The following is a 17,851-nucleotide window of genomic DNA, read 5'->3' as shown; positions in this document are numbered from 1 at the left end:
CAGGCTGGTCTCGAACTCCTGACCTCAGGTGATCCACCTGCCTCAGCCTCCCAAAGTGCTGGGATTACAGGCATGAGCCACCACTCCCGGCCTTTTTGTTTGTTTTGTTTTTGTTTTTGTTTTTGAAACGGAGTCTCGCTCTGTCGCCCAGGCTGGAGTGCAGTGGCGCCATCTTGGCTCGCTGTTACCTCCACTTTCCGGGTTCAAGCGATTCTCCTGCATCAGCCTCCAGAGTAGCTGGGATTACAGGCACTCGCCACCACGCCCACCAACCTTCCCCTTCTTGCTGCAATCTCACCAAGACCGCTCTTCTCTCCTGGGTAGCTGTGGTCTGCCCCTTTCTTGGATTCCTTAAGATCGGCAAGGAACGGGGAGAGAAAGCATGGCTAGCCAATAAGGAAACATGAACTGAGAAGTATTTCTGAAACATCACTCCTGTCAGCGTTATTAGAGTACTGATGGCCCATATTATGGTGTCGCTGGTTGTATGTCTTCCCCCGCACAGTGTCCAGTGCACCCTGAGGACAGGACTGCTTTTACTCTACGTTTGAATCCTCAAAAGGTACAGCACCCAGCCCAGTGCTTGGCACAGAGTCTATTAATGATTGATAAATAATAATCTACATCAAAATTTGGATGAGGGTTCTCATCTTTGTGTCCTTACTTTTATTTGAATTTGACCTTATAATTGGAAGTGCAGGGGACAAATATTTGCTACCATGTTGAAAATCTTAATACTACAACCCTACTCATTGATACAAATATTAGTAAGACTATGCTAGCTAAAGCATCTGACTACATGTTGATTGCTATCAGGATAGTGATGGAGTATTTTTGCTTTCTAAAAAATGTAAAGCTTTCCAGAGAAATCTGTCAAAATAATTATTACATCCTAACACCTTTTATTTTTTGGGGGGAGGGATGCCTAAAACATCAGAAATTTATTGTCTTACAGTTATAGAGACCACAAGTCTGAAATCAAGGTATCAGCAGGGACATGCTCTCTTAAAGGCCCTAGGGAAGGATCCTTCCTTCCTTCTTCAGGCTACTGGTGTTTGCTGTCAGTCCTTGCCATTCCTTGACCATAACTTCAATCTATGCCTCCTTCTTCACATAGCCTTCTCCCCTCTACTTCTGTGTCCAGATCTCTAGGTGTGTAAGGACACCAACCATTGAATTATGGCCCACCCTAATCCAGCCCCACTTCACTTTAACCTGCTTATACCTGCAAAGACTTTATTTTTAAATAAGGTTACATGCACAGGTCTGGGTAGACATAGATTTTGGAGGAATACCACTCAACCAAGTACAACAATTATATTTGGAGATTTTAACACTCCAGTTTCAGTAATCGAGAAAATAGACAAAAATCAGTAAAGATATATCAACCAACTTGATCTAATTGACATATGCAGAACACTATAACCAACAGTGGCAGAACAGTCTTTTTAAGTGCATTCAAAACATTCAACTAAAATGGCCATATAAAAACCAAATTACAATCAATTCCACAGGATCGAAATCATGCACAGTATGTTTTCTGACGATAACCGAAAGAAAACAGAAAACACAAACAAAAAGAAATATATAAAAACTCAAAATACTTGAAAATTATGAAAAAACCTAGTAAGACATTTCTAAGAACTTTGGAATTACACAACAAACTTCTCAATTTGTCCTGTATCCAAAGAATACATCAAAAGTAAAATTAGAAACATGTTGATCTGAATGTGACTGAAGACAATGAATGTAGTATCTGTTTTTATAAACATATCTGGAAAACTGGCATGTCATGAATGCTAGAAGTCAAAAACTGTTGAAGGGATGAGGGTATGATGGTGTCATACAGCTGCAGTTAGATAACCTACCTTTAGGTCAGTTGCTTGTTTTAGACACATTCTTATTTCATTAATATATTGATTCCTAAAACTCAGTACATCTACCTGCCTTCTATGGAAGTAAACAATCCTTAGATAGAAGCAACCAAGATTTTTGAGCTTTCAACGACTTGAGGAGATTTTATTTTTATTTTTATTTTTTTTTTGAGACGGAGTCTCGCTCTGTCGCCCAGGCTGGAGTGCCGTGGCCGGATCTCAGCTCACTGCAAGCTCCGCCTCCCGGGTTTACGCCATTCTCCTGCCTCAGCCTCCGGAGTAGCTGGGACTACAGGCGCCCGCCACCACGCCCGGCTAGTTTTTTGTATTTTTTTAGTAGAGACGGGGTTTCACTGTGTTAGCCAGGATGGTCTCGATCTCCTGACCTCGTGATCCGCCCGTCTGGGCCTCCCAAAGTGCTGGGATTACAGGCTTGAGCCACCGCGCCCGGCCGACTTGAGGAGATTTTAAAGGAAGTTTTAAAAAAATTAAATACATGTATATCCTGTAGCATATACAGTGCATACATACATATCTATGAACATGTATCTATATCAGTTTGTCACAGGGCTCTCTAACCTGTGATCTATAAACTTCGAGACATGATGAGAACTTTACTGAATATTCGGATTTTTCCATTGTGTGTGCCTTTTTCTGGAGAAGGCTATACAGCTTTCATTAGATTCTCAGAGAAACTCGTGAACCCAAAACTTTAAAAACTGGTCTTAAAGACAAAAGTGTATTTCAATACTATTCTTTACTGTTGATAGTATCTCTCGAATAGGGACCCTTTAGGGTCTTGGTTTGTTATTGAGATTTTGGATGCCCAACTAGTGAACATTGCAAAACGTTAGGAATAATCCTAATGCAAAGAACGACCAGATGTGATAACATAACACAGCCCCGTTTGAGATTCTTGATGTGTTTAAAATTTAAGTAGCGTTATATCTCTTTACAGAAGTAGCTTAAAATTAAAATGGAAACAGTTTTTATGCTGTCTCTGAAGCCAAAAATATAAATTCAACTCTGCACATTTTTTATTTGAAGGCATTCACAAATGACATGCAAGGAATAAACGCTGGCCAAAAGCCATAGCTAAGCATTGTGTAAAAAAAAAAAAAAAAAAAAAAAAAGTGTGTGATTTTAAGCCAAAAACTATTTAGGAATCAGTTTCTCATGTCCCAATTATTAAATTAGGAATAAAACCAGGAAAAAGATGTTTAAAGTGGTATGTTTTAAATATTAAGTATTCTCTTTAGGTTTAATAACAACTTTTAAAAATCAAACAAAATTGATTTAAAATTTTAAAACTTTTAAAAGTCAAACAAAATTGATCAACAGTCATGCAAAATTGTAAACAGTCATGCAGGACTGAAGAAGACTTCTCTATTTAGATTAACAAGAAAATGGTGCTAGAGGCAGCTTGGTGAGACACTGAGAACTAAAGTCAACAAAACGAATGTGTACTGGGAGAAATGATTTACACACATGTTCTGAATGCTTCTGCTTAGATTAATATTTTCCTTCAAATAAAACTGGTCAAGTTCAATAATGCAGCTATAAAGATGAATCTACAGTAAGCAAGTCATCTGGTCATTCAGAGCCAAGATATGAGTTATTCTAGAAAAGTATAAAATAACCAAAAGTACTTTGGAATCTCTAACTATAGCATGTATAAAATTTTTTGCATGTATGACAGTGTATAATGGAACCTCCAAACAAATCCAAACTTACAATGTCTTCAAGATGTAAGTGTCAGCATTATAAAGTATGGGAAAAGCAAGTACCTTATTTGGCATCCCATTTAAACCATATATGGCTTTTCTTTGCCTCTTGAGTAAAATGTCCTGCTATTTACCCTTAATTGTCATGCTAACATCCATCTCAGAATCCACTTCCATCTTGGAAAAGGGTTAGTAAGATGTACATGAATAGGTATCTCTAACAAATCTTGATAATTTGCCTTCAGAGAGGATACTCTAGAAATAACATCACAGCTAAGACATCCTCTTGACTTTGAACTCAAGTCAAGACTTAACAACGCATTTTTCACATTGTGGATTAAACATGTGCTTTCCTTCAGGGTGCTGTCAGAGTTAAAAATCAAGTATTAATAACTATATAAATGAATATAAGTGGAAGGTTTATGAGTCAAGGGAAAATGATACTTAGAAGGCAGTGTTACCTCCTGCTGTCTAAAACTGGTCTCAGGAAAGCCCAATGAGCCAGAGCCATCTCCTCTGCTGCTTTCTCTTTTCTGACTATCCAGGCATCATAGGATTGACAAATCCACATTCTTAAACTGTGTTTCCTAACTTAGTATGACACTAAGTGCTCGAAGCTGTTGTTTAGGAATCACCCTCTCACTCTAATAAGAACTTCATTATTACTGAGTAATAGCTCAGTAATGAGTTTTTTTCACTCTTCAGTAATGATTCCCAGATGACATAGTATAGGAGGAAAAGAAGCATTCTGAGAAGACATTCTGAGAAATGGTGTTTGGTGATCCTAATTACTATCAATGAAGAGTCACGCTCTCACTGTTTCATTGTTTGGGGCCAGTATACAGAAGTTGCTAATTCCAAGGCCTGTGGGGTCAGGTGGTTCTTGTGAGATCAATGGAGAACAAAAGTTTGTGCCCCTCATAAACGGGCAATCCGTGTCCCATTCCACCTGTTACCTTAGGAAAAGAACATGAAGTATGGCTTTTCAAGATTTTTCTCAAGATATCTTAGACATCTGGATTTTTATATGAATACTCCTGATTGTTAAATGCAGGCACGAATCCCAAATTCTTAAATATTCATAGGCCTGCAGACCTGACATAGCAGCAAATGTTTCACAAATCTGTGACCTCTAGGAAAAGAACTTCTTGAAACCAGGTTTAGCCATGTAGCCATGTGAACCTGGACTCATGACCTCATAGCTAGGGCTTCAGTGACTTCATCCGCAGGATGGAGGAGAAGACTGCCCTAACAGCAGCTCTGGAGTTCTTTACAAGGTGAGCACTCAACAATTCTTGAGTTATAATCATCCTCCCCACACCCAATTTCAGCTCTCAGATGAGGATATGACTTCTGACCTAACTGCTGACAAAGTATAAAGTGTACCTCAATCTATCAAGATCCAGTGTGGCTAGCTTTCTATACTCAATTCCAAAACATGAATGATTTTTAAAATTTATTGTGCTTATAAAATCAATTAAGATTCACTGTAGAAAAATTACTAAATACAGATATACAAAGGGAAACCTCCTTAAAATCCACCAAGTACCTTGACGTAAATCCTTTTAAATCTTTTCCTATGTGTATATTGTTTTTAGAAAAATGACATCATATCTAATGCATTTTTTATAGCCTGCCCTTTTTAATGAATATATTTACTCAATAAACACTGATTCTTTAGAGAAGTAGAAATATAATTCTTATAAGATTAATTTCAATTCGGGCTGGGCACAGTGGCTAATGCCTATAATCCCAACACTATGGGAGGCTGAGGCAGATGGATCACCTTGAAGTCAGGAGTTTGAGACCAGCCTGGCCAACACGGTGAAACTTTGTCTCTACTAAAAATACAAAAAATTAGCCAGGCATGGTGGCGCACACCTACAATCCCAGTTACTTCTGCCTCAGGAGACTGAGGCAGAAGAATCACTTGAACCAGGGAGGCAAAGGTTGCAGTGAGCCAAGATCGTGCCACTGCATTCCAGCCTGGGACAGAGCAAGATCGTTTAAAAAAGAAAAAGATTAATCTCAAATCATTTTTTTCAACATAAGCACAAATATGTCCACTTTGTCAATAGTATAGGGTTTAGGATTAAAAACACAAAACTAAACACCAAGTGCAAAGCAATTCTTCCCAAAAAAACAGCTTTCCCCAAATCACTCAGTAATTTAATGATAGAATTTCCAAAATATTAAGAAATCTAGGACTATTACCCTGTAATAATAAAGCCCTCAAAATCTAAAGAAAAAAATAGACCAAAATACATTTATTATTGAGATGTAAGGACAAAGTATTGGAGACTATAAGTTGTTAATAGTCTGAATAATGAATCTAGAGAAAATAGGAGGAAAACTGTTGGGATCACTGCAACCAATTCTGAAAATTCTAGAATGTATATGTGATCGAAAAGAGAAAAAATAAGTACACTTCATCTGTATTTATATATTTAGATAATATATTAATATACATTAAATAGATTTAGATATATATTAATATTAAATATATTTATGTTTATTAAATTTATGAAATATATTAGTATTAATATATACTAAAATGCAATATAGAAGTAAAATGCAAAGTATATTGAACCCTCTACTAAATCTCTTAATTAAAACCTAACTGTTTTATTACTTTAGGATTCAACAGTGGTACAAATTTAAGTTCACATTTTCCTGGAGGACTTAATTAGTGAAATAAATGACTAGAAGACTAATTCATAGCAGAGAAATAAAAACTTGGCATTTTCGAATGTGGTATCTTTGTCGAATCTCCCTCTATTGACCTTCTCTTGCAAAGTCTGACAATGTTACAAAAGTACATAGCCAAGAGTGAGTGAGGCACAGAGCAAATGTGAAAAATGCTCTTCTGTTATACAGCAAGACAGTGAAATGTTTTTCTTAGAAAAAAATTCTCTCCCTATCAATAGTTCCAAATACTAATGCAGACTTCATTTCCAAATAAGTTTCTTATGTCAATCTGTTTTAAATAAATTCTGATCACTTTAAAAGCAAAACTTGGAAGAAAATTACTTGTTAGTGGCTTTGATCTGTTCAATAGTCTCACAGTGTACTCTCAAACTTGGGTGAACCAGGATTAAATTCCAGTAGTCTTACAGAAAAAAGACACACAAAAATCTACTAAAGATGCCATATCACTAGTCTTATACTCATAATGAGAAATTATTAGGCTCATCCAAAGATGAGAGAACTTGCCATATTTTCAGTCGCTTCATGTTTACAAGCCACAGATAAACTTCCCTGCAAGGCATCCTGTTCTCCATTCCTGAGATTAAATAAATCAATAATAAAAATCATCTTGCGATACAGATGCTTCCTTCCCCAACCAAAATATTCTTATAAAAATTTAACAAGAAAATTTTCAAACATCTCATAATGTTGTTTTTACAAAGCAACTGTTAGTTATAAACAAGTCTTTTAGGTCTCAAGGAGATTTAAGATACTTCAAAGCCTTGGTCTAAACCCTCTAAATCCAGGTTGCTTTCATATAGTTTCTAAAACATAGTATGCTAAATTTAATGTTTTAAAAAATGTTTTAAGTGTTTTGTTATGCACTGGAAAAATTTAAACAGATCTTATTCTAAGAAATTAGCATTTTCTGGAACTTCCATTTTTACTAATTCCTTTATAAAAAATAAAGAAACGAGTACCTATGTTAACTGTTTTTCTGTAAATGTTTTCAAACTTATTAAAGAAATAACACATCTCATCTACCCAAGGCAGTGTCCATTAACATATTTTTATGTACATTTAAAAAAGAAATTCCTCACAACCTAGTTGTTACAGATGTTTCTCTTAGTGACTCTTCTTATCAGGAGAGAGACTGATCTGTCTTCTTTTACTATATCCTATAGGTCAGTGGCAAGAAAAAACAAATAAAAGCCATTTTAATAATTATTAGAAGTTTGTGCAAATATTAATTACAAAAACCTGCTATTCTGAATTGTTCAGTTAATATTGAATGCTACATAATTTTTTAATTGACTTGAATAATTTATAAAAAATGCATAGTGGTATTTATTTTAAACTAAAAGTTATAGTATACATTTTTTTTCCTGTCAGCTTTAAGTGATGGTATAGATTGGGCTTACCCTGACAGGTTTGGGTTATCTGAAATAAAAGAAGTCACAGTTTCTTAGGGCGGTATTTTTTATTTCATAAGAGTGATTCAATTGGACTGAATAAATAATTTCTCAGTTTTCCACTGTTCTTTCCTGGGAAAAAAAGGGTTGTATACAACAATAATTTATTATTTCTTGTTTTAGTACATATTTTGAAAGTTTTACAACCAAAAGGAGCACAGATAATTCTTCAAAGGTCCATTTCCTCTGAAATAAAATCATGTGTAGCTCTTACCACCGGCTGGACGTATTTCCCTTAATTTCAAAATAAAAGAAGCAAATGTTGGTCTATTTGTTATACTTGTTATTATTTCTGTTTATCCATGCAAAATGACAGAAGCCTTAAGAGACATTCATTTACACCAGTTTTGCACAATGAGATCCTGTAATCTTTCTGTTGCATGTGTAATATATAGAAGGTGTTAATTACTTAGCAATTGAATAGGCAACCATTAAAAAAAGAAAGAAAGTCATATTATGAGATTTAATCAGAATTGAGTCATGGTTATAATTATCTGTTACTTTATGCTTCCTGAATTTTCAGATTGTTCCAAAATAGATTAAATATGCATATTTTTAAAAGAAGGAAATTAGGATAATAGTTTTTAATGTTCCAAGGACTTGTCTATTGATCTCCTAACCCATCTTTTAAATACACACAGACATTAAAAACACAGGAGTAATAGAAACCAGAGTTCTTTCCTTGAAGGAAAAATTATGTAATTGATTTTCAGTTGTATTTTGTAAGGATTGCCGCTAAAAAAATACTATACTATAGTGAAAACTGAGTTTATTCTGTCTCCTATTACAAAATTTAAAATTTAATAATTTTCTCTGTTTATTCTTCTAACAATCCTAAATATGAAATTTTATTTTGAGCACTATGTACCTAATTTTGTTAGTTACTGCAGAGTGGCAAGTTCAAGTTCTTTTAAATCTCCTTCTTTTTTCACACACATGTGCACACACACAAAAGCACAGAGTTGTATATCTGAACACATAGTAATTATTCAAGCAATCATTGGATATCTACGGGACACTCATGGTGTTAGACAATAATAGAGCTCGGGTTCCTAAAGTGGGAAGATCAGTGTTTACCACAGTTGCTTTGTCCTCTGTATTTTCATCAAGATCCAGCCCCCACCCATTAACACAGGATCTACAAAAGAATTAAACTAAAACATTTTAAATTCCCAATGAGATACATGCTTATCTTCCAAATATTCATTCCCTCTTCCCTAGAATAGAAGCCTTGAAAGCCTGTGTAGTAAAATAGCCCAAACTGTTTAACTGTCCAGGTAGTAATAATAGTAACTTGTATTCTTATAGTGCAAGGAGACAAGAGAGAAGATGATAAAATGCAAATTTCTGAATTCGATTCAAAAGTCCATGATAAATTTGTTCTTCCCTCCTACAAAGAAAACAGATACCTGGATTTTATAGTATATTTATTCCATCATTCATTCTCTTATTTATTCACTTATCTTTGTGTCTTTTAAGTTTAACTGGAAACCATTAGACAGTCTATATAATGGTTTTAGAAAGTGATTTGCATGCTACCAATGTCAAAATATCTAGAGTTTAAAAAGACATATGCACATGTATGTTCATCACAACATTATTCATAATAGCAAAGACATGGAATCAATCTAGATGCCCATCAATGGTGGACTAGCTAAAGAAAAGGTGGCACATATACACCATGGAATACTATGCAGCCATAACAAGGAATGAAATGACCTTTGCAGCAACACGGACACAGCTGGAGGCCATTATCCTAAGTGAATTAATGCAGGAACAAATAACCAAATACCACATGTTCTCACTTATAAATGGGGGGTAAACATTGAGTGCAAAGAGGGAAACAATAAACACTGGGGCCTACTTGAAGGTGGAGTGGGGGAGGAGGGAGAAGTTCAAAAAACTAACTTTTGGGTACTGTGCTCACTATCTGGGTGACAAAATCATTTATGCAACAAATCCCAGCGACATGAAATTTGCCCATGTAATAAATCTGCACATGTATCCCCTGAACCTAAAATAAAAGTTGAAAGAAAAAGAAAAAGAAAACATAACCCAATTAATTTGGCTTAAAAGAGTTACAATACCAAACTAACTTTGACCTTCCTAGAAAATTCAGATGGAATAGTTTCTATCATATTAAATATCCACCAACTAATTTGTAGTATTTATAAGATGCTATGCCTTTATAAAAATCACAGAAACCTCATTTGAACACTGATGGTTCATTTATAACTTTTCATCATTTTTTTCAAAAGTCATTATTAAAGAAGTGTTTGTTAGGCCGGGCACGGTGGCTCACGCCTGTAATCCCAGCAGTTTGGGAGGCTGAGGCGGGCGGATCACGAGGTCAGGAGATCGAGACCATCCTGGCTAACACAGTGGAACCCCATCTCTACTGAAAATATAAAAAATTAGCCAGGCGTGGTGGCAGGCACCTGTAGTCCCAGGTACTCAAGAGGCTGAGGCAGGAGAATGGGGTGCACCAAGGAGGCAGAGCTTGCAGTGATTGAGCCACTGCACTCCAGCCTGGGCGACAGAACGAGATTCTGTCTCAAAAAAAAAAAAAGTGTTTTGTTTCACACACACACACACACACAAACATTAATTACTATATTCTATTCTGAGGACAGTTTGTCAAGATGCTACTTGTCCTGTGATATGTAAATAACATATTTATGTTATAAATTGCTAGTTGTCCTGTGATATGTAAGTAACATGTTTATGTTATAAATTTCTGTGTCATTAAGAAGATAAATATACACAGCTATAAGAAATATTAAGTTTATTTATATTCATGAAAGGAAGTCAGGTCTCTTTTCTTGCAAAGAAAATTACGAGAGAATAGTTGTGCAATGAAGAAGCTTATGTCTGGTGTGCCCAAGTACCTTGTCAAACAGTTCCGACATTCTTCATTGCACCAAAGCACCTTCCTACAGTATTCAACACCCAAATATCCTTGGTTCCACGTAGAAGCACACTTGGAACCAAGCTTTCCAACACTCAAGGGAATGTTTGCTGTGTAGAGTATCTTTTGAAGTGCTAGTCAGGACAAAACAGTAAAAAGCTTTAGCCAATAAGATGTCAACTGAGTGAAGTATCCTCACCTGAACTCCATACCACAAGAACTATGCTGCCATATTTAAAATTCTGTTCTCAGACAACCAGCTGTACCCAATTCCAAAACACGCTTCTTGCCTATACAGGTTTTTAAAAAGGGACTTCAAGGTAAGGGATTAGCGTGCATCAAGGTTTAGAACACAGATGCATTTAATCAAGATCACACATAAGAGAAAGGGAATTGGAAAGCTCTAAAATCCTGTTGAATCTCATTGCATTAACTCTACAGCTTACACAGTCCAGGAAAGCCCATGTTCTCTTTCAAACAAAATATAATACTGGATCTGGACTGCTGAGATTATAAAAGAGTCAATGACATCTTTTTCAGGGGTTATTATTTTAACCCTGATGCCATAGTTGCCTGAGTAACTAGAATCTAAGATTCTTTCTTGCTAATTGAAAGAGATCTACTTTATTTCATTTGAAACATTCTATATGTTGAGATTTTTGGCCAAGCACAGTGGCTCACGCCTGTAATCCCAGCACTTCGGGAGGCTGAGGCAGGCGGATCACCTGAGGTCAGGGGTTCAAGACCAGCCTGGCCAACATGGCAAAATCCCATCTCTACTAAAAATACAAAAATTAGTAAAAATTAGTTGGGTGTGGTGGCACACGCCTGTAGTCCCAGCTCTCTGGAGGCTGAAGCAGGAGAATCACTTGAACCAAAGAGGCAGAAGTTGCAGTGAGCTGAGATCACGTCACTGCACTCCAGACTAGGTGACAGAGTGAGACTCGTCTCAAAAAAAGTCAAAAAACAAACAAAACTAAACCAAAAAAATCATATACATTGAGATTTTTGCAAAAGCATTGCTGATACTACCAAAGTAAGTTTTCTGAATTATCTGCAATTATTAATATGTATTAACTATATAGTAATAACCGCTAGCTCTATAATTCACTCTGTGCAATGTAAACCTTCATTCAGTTGGAGTTACATTCGTTATTTCAAAGATAGTAAACTGCTGTGTGCTACAGATCCTGTTCCATGTAACTTTTGAGTTCCGAAAAGGTCTCAGATAGTCTAAGAGGTGCTAGGTGAATCTGTATAATAAATAACACTTTTATAATATCCTAAAGCAGAGAGATTTTAATAGCTATAGTTGGAAATCAATAAATATCTGTTGGATAAATGTATAACCCCTTTATACAGAGAACATGTATAAGTGCTAACAGCCATTCATACAATCCAATATCATACCATATTATGTCCCTGGAGTTCTACTTTGGAAACGTTGTTTTAAAATACATGGTGGAGCCAGATTCATCACCATTGCAAGACAGAATACCAGAAGTATTCTGTTAAACCTCCTAAACACACACACACACACACACACACACACACACAAACAAAAACAAATAAGCCTGCTGCCATAGAAATCAAATATTCCTGGATAGGATCAAACCAAAAAAAAGGTTAAAGAAGCTATGCTTACCAAATGGAATAGAATATTACATAAAGTGTAAGATGCATATTCTATGGGAATATAGATGCTCCTTGACTTACGATGGGAGTTACCTCCTGATGAACCCATTGTAAGCTGAAACTATCATAAGTTGAAAATGCACTTAAAACACCTAATATACCAAACAGTATAGTTTAGCCTAGTCTACCTTAAGTGTGCTCAGAACACTGACATTAGCCTACAGTTGGGCAAAATTATCTAATGCAAAGCCTATTTTATAATACAGTGTTGAATATCTCCTGTAATTTATTGACTACAGTGCACTGTGTAGTATCTGTTGTTTACTGTTGGGATGGTGTGGCTACCTGGGAGCTGCACTGCCCAGCGCCAGAAGAGGGTATCATACATATCCCTAGGCCAGGAAAAGATCAAAATTCGAAATTCAAAGTGTGGTTTCTACCAAATGTATATTGCTTTCACACCATTGTAAAATTGAAAAATTGTTAAGTTAAACTATTGTAAATCAGGGGCCTTCTGCATAGGAAGTACAATAGCAAGCATTCAAGAAATAGGTATTAGTAGGCCGAGCACAGTGTGTCACACCTGTAATACCAGGACTTTGGGAGGCTGAGGCGGGCGGATCACGAGGTCAGGAGATCGAGACCATCCTGGCTAACAGGGTGAAACCCGTCTCTACTCAAAATACAAAAAAATTGCCAGGCTTGGTGGCAGACACCTGTAGTCCCAGCTACTCAGGAGGCTGAGGCAGGAGACGAACCTGGGAGGCAGAGCTTACAGTGAGCCAAGATCGCGCCACTGCACACCAGTCTGAGCGCAACTGAGCGAGACTCCGTCTCAAAAAAAAAAAAAGGAAAAAAGAATTGGGGATTAGCAGAATAAAAAAAAAATCATCCAAATTGAACCAGATGGAAAGTCCATAAGCAAATATAGTTAGTTCCTAACACTTGAAAGTAACTTAATTTGGTTAATTATATTAATTTGCCTAGATGCAAACAAAACAAATATTTTTCTGTTTTCTAGATCCCTTGTTTCCAACTGGTTCAAATAAATAGACAATCTTCATTCCTATGGTACTTCTTAGAGATAAACCACATGCATGTATCAGAGAAAACAACTCTCAACCTGGTAAATGAACAGGAAAAACTTGGGTTAGAATTCTACTTCTTCAAGGTAGGTAGCAAACTTCCATGATATCACATGGACATACAGACCAAGTTATGCTTGGCGCTATCTACACAATCAGGGCAGAGAACATAAAAACTTGGACATGAATGTTCACAGCAGCATTATTGATAATAGTCAAAAAATGGAAACAACCGAAATGCCCACCAACTGAGGCATGAATAAACAAAATGTGGTGCATCCATTCAATGGAATATTATTCAGCCATTAAAAAGGATAAATTACTGATACATGCTACAACATTGATGCACTTCAAAAACATATGCTAAGTGAAAGAAGCCAGCCATCAAGAACCACAAATTGTATTATTCAATTTATATGAAATTCTAAAGTAGGCAAATCTATAAAGACAAAATAGATTAGTCGTTGCATAGGGCTGGGGTTGGGAGAGGAGAATAGGAGTGACTGCCAATGAGCAAGAGGTTTCTGGTGAAAACGTGGAAAAGAGGTTTGAATAATTATCTGAGATTAGATTTGTTATTTGGAGGCACCGTTACCTACTTAATTTCCTTCACAATTCAAATTCACTAGAAAACTACTGTTGGCTGTCCTTTTTTGATAATGTAATTCCTGTATTTCTAAACTGTTTTTAAGGCTTTTCTTAATCTCTCCCTTTAAAAAATACTGAGACAGTTAAAAGTACAATAGACTTTTGTAAATTTTACTTTCAAAAGAAGATAATCAAAAGTGATACAATTATCACAATTGGCATTCAATTATTGTTTTGATCTTAATACTTTATTCTCCATTCATTTGTTGTTGTTTTTTGTCTGTTCTAATGTTATAATAACTTACCTCAACTTTAACAAAATGAAACTTTGTTTTCATGCTTTATTAACCTGAAGCTAATAATTTTACCTTAGGTGTTATCAAAAATGACTTATTTTTAGGATAAGTTAATATCTCAAGCAACAGTATTATGCTCTGCCACCTACCAAACTCTGGAGTGAGAAAATCCAATCAGTTTAACTGACTTTGCACAATTTAACCATCAAGTAAATTCCATATGTGGGCTTGGTGGCTCATGCCTGTAATCCCAGCACTTTGGGAGGTCGAGGCAGGTGTATTGCTTGAGCCCAGGACTTCAAGACCAGCCTAGGCAACATGGTGAAACCCTATGTTTTCTAAAAATACAAAAATTAGCCAAGCATGGTAGCGTGCACCTGGGAAGGCTAAGGTGGGAGAATCCTTGAGGCCAGGAGGTTGAGGCTGCAGTGAGCTGTGATTGCACCACTGCACTTTAGTCTGGGTGACAGAGTGTGACCCTGTCTCAAACAAACAAACAAAAAATCTATGATGGACAACTTAGAAATCTAATTTGATAATCCTAATCCCTCATGTTCTCTAAAAGGTTCAAGAAACAACAATTGTAACACTGACATCTAAATGTAATTTGTAAAATATTTCTCATGCTCTCCCTGGTATTCTCCTTAAAATCATTCTAGCTTTCCCAGAACCTAGACAATATTGTCTTCTAGTTAAAATTTTCATATGCTGATGTTTTCTGCCATTTCTGTTTGGCAGAAAAGCAAACTGGAAAACTGGATAAATGAGAAAGAACTCAAGTAACAAAAATTATATGTCATTCTTGGCTCCACTAACAGTTCCAAACCTCTGAAATGTGGTAGATCTTTTTCCAAAGGAAGACCTTACTAATTCTCAGTGTAGATCTGTACCTTATCTTTATCACTGTTTAAAATCCATCTCTAAATAACAAATAGGCCAAGATCTCCAAAATCGATAATGAGGCAACTGCTCAACAGTGTTCCATAAGTTCTTAACCGTAAGAGTGATGCTACAGTAGAAAGTAAACCATGAGGCATTATGCATCTTGACTGAAAATTCCACCCCACACCCACTGAGCTAATCTGAAGCTGCCATAGCAGACAGGGAAGTTGGAAGTAGAGACCTTTGCATAGGCCATCACCCCTCGCCATCAATCAAAAGGAATTCTACTGAGAGCCTAGAACTCTGCTCAGCAGCATAAAGACAGAGCCAGGCAGAAACAACTCCAGAGCCACACCTCCTCTGAAAGACAATTGTCAGGTGAGATGTTCAAATAAAATCACTGGGGATTATCCACTATCTCCCCAAGAAATTCAAATGTTAGGAATATGAACACAACACATACTCTTTTTTAGTACTTTATAAAGTTCAACAGTTTTGATGATAATCACATGTATGCCAAATGATTTGTAAAGTGTAAAATTTGAAAAAGATCAGATATTAAATAATAAATTGAATGAGAAAAAATACAACAATAAAAAAAATTTTATTAATGGACCACCAGTTTTTGCTTTTTTGAAAAGAAATATTATAATAAGGTTATTGGTTCAAATAAAACCTACTTGACACTCTTGCAAATGTTTAGGGAGGGAAAGTGTGTCTCCCTTTTATTTACTGTTTCTCTCTGAAGCCAATTTCATTTGTTTTAACATTCTGGCCATCTGCATTCATTTAATGTGGGTATTTTCATGGATAATTTACCTTATATATGAAATGTAAAAGACATCTGGAATAAATTCATTGCAAAATTGATGTTACCTAGTAACATCTAGTAGTAGTTCATCTACTAGAAGTAACATCTTCCTAGTAGTTTATTTTCACCAAAATAAAATGAGTGAGATTTGCTGCTTTCTTCTGATTTTTTTTTCTACTTCAGTAACAGTTTTAGAAGCAAAACTGCTTCTAATTAAAAGATAATTATCTTTTACTTTAGATATCTTGAAGTTTGCTCGAAGTCATTCTGAACCCCTTTACAAAAGCTACCTGCGGACCAATCCTGGGGCTCATATTAATTTTACAGATGTCGGGCACCCAGGGTTGCCCCTAGTAGGGGAGGGAGGAGTGCTGGATGCCACGTGTAAGTTAGCAATCATCGGCTCTATTAAAGCGGTTCCATATCTTCCAGCCCCGCACTCATGATTCACAATAATGCCTAGTGTTAGCACTCACTAATCGACAATTTGATGGGGAAGGTGAGGAGGAAAACGACCCTGGAAGCAGAGTGCTGGTTTCACACCCGCTGGGTATCTGTTACATGTGAATTTCCTCTGGCGCCAGCAGGTATTTTGAGCAGGCAGCTAGAGGGATCCCAGAGGGGAAAGATGGGAGTGCGTAAGATGGAGCTGTAAACCTGCGGATCAAAGCTTTAAAGATCCTAGAGGAAATCGGTAACATCCGGATTGATTGGCCGAAGGGGTTTAAGTGGAATGTGGAAGATAATTCGAATTTCTGAGGTTTAGAGGAGCAGGGGGAAGAGGGTGGAAAGGTAGGGAGTAAACCAGATCTCAGAGAAGAGCCCATGTTAGACAGGCTCACGTGGAAGATGGGAGGCTTTACCCTCGCTTTTAACCTTGGGGACCCCAGAGGGCAACTCCAGTCAGAAGATAGTGCCAGCGTGCAGGTGATGGGCTGCGACCGCTCCCAGTGACCCTACGAAACCCGGAGGGGAGGCTGAGGCTCTGAGGCCAGACAGGGGAGCTGAGGATCGCGGAGAGGCCGCGGCGAATCTTCCCCGGAGGTCTAGGAGGCAGAGCCATTAAAGCCAGGCTGCCCGCTGAAACGCACAGTAAAAGTGACTGCGATTTATTTGGATTAGTCACTATAAAGGTCTGGGGAGACAGCTATTTATTCGATACGGGACCTTGACAAATTGGGCAGTGCAAGAGAGGACAGTCCCTCTGACCTCAGGCGGTGCTGGGGCGGAAGGTAGGATCCTCCCACCTGCTGCTGACCCCAGGGGGCGTGCATGCCCCGCGGGAGCGCATCTTCACCTGCGGACGCGCGGCTGCAGCGCTGCCGGCCCCAGCCAGCCAGGGTGCCCCCTCCGGCTTGAGGGGCTTGAAGAGTTCGGACTGCTGCCTCCAGGCCTCTAAGGGAGATTTCCGCTAACTCTCTGTCGGCACCTTCTCCCCAGCTTCTGGGACGGTCACCAAATCTGAGTTCCTGCCCAGTTACCCTGCAGGTGACCCAGTACCCGCGAAGGGTTCACCTGGATAAAAGGCATTTGGTCTGGCAGCATCCGGGTCATAGATCTGAGAGGTCGTTTAGAAGTCTTTTTTTTTTTTTTTTTTTTTTTGCGCCGACAAGTGATGTCAACGTGAAATTTAATTCCACTTAATATTAAAGGTAACTAAAATATACTGGTTCCTAACAGCAGATAACCCTTGGTGTCAGTGACTCTGCAGCAGATCCGCTCCAAAACCCTGCAAGCCTTGCTCCTAATGTGAAAAGAACAAACCACTGCCAAATTCATTCGTTCTGTATTTCTGAACTTTATTTCTGTTGTTAGTATATTAGGTGCTACATTAAAATCCTTTAAAAACAAAGATATTTGTATTAAATATCTATGCACAAACATAAAT

The 17,851-nt window shown here is 37.3% G+C and overlaps 1 long non-coding RNA gene across 1 annotated transcript in view; it reads left to right on the top strand.

Moving 5' to 3' along the window:
* The window catches only part of LOC105526201, a 33,747-nt gene extending 17,634 nt beyond the window's left edge, over positions 1–16,113 (top strand). The window contains exons 3-4 of the long non-coding RNA XR_001004047.1: positions 13,323–16,031; positions 16,064–16,113. This is a non-coding gene — a long non-coding RNA (uncharacterized LOC105526201). The remainder of the gene's footprint in view (positions 1–13,322; positions 16,032–16,063) is intronic.
* The last annotated feature ends 1,738 nt before the right edge of the window (positions 16,114–17,851 follow it).

This window comes from Colobus angolensis, unplaced genomic scaffold, assembly GCF_000951035.1.
Source record: "Colobus angolensis palliatus isolate OR3802 unplaced genomic scaffold, Cang.pa_1.0 Scaffold58, whole genome shotgun sequence".
In the NCBI taxonomy this organism is placed as follows: Eukaryota; Metazoa; Chordata; class Mammalia; order Primates; family Cercopithecidae; genus Colobus; species Colobus angolensis.
The sequence above is the reverse complement of the archived record's forward strand: the minus strand, read 5'-3'. Positions and strand labels throughout refer to the sequence as shown.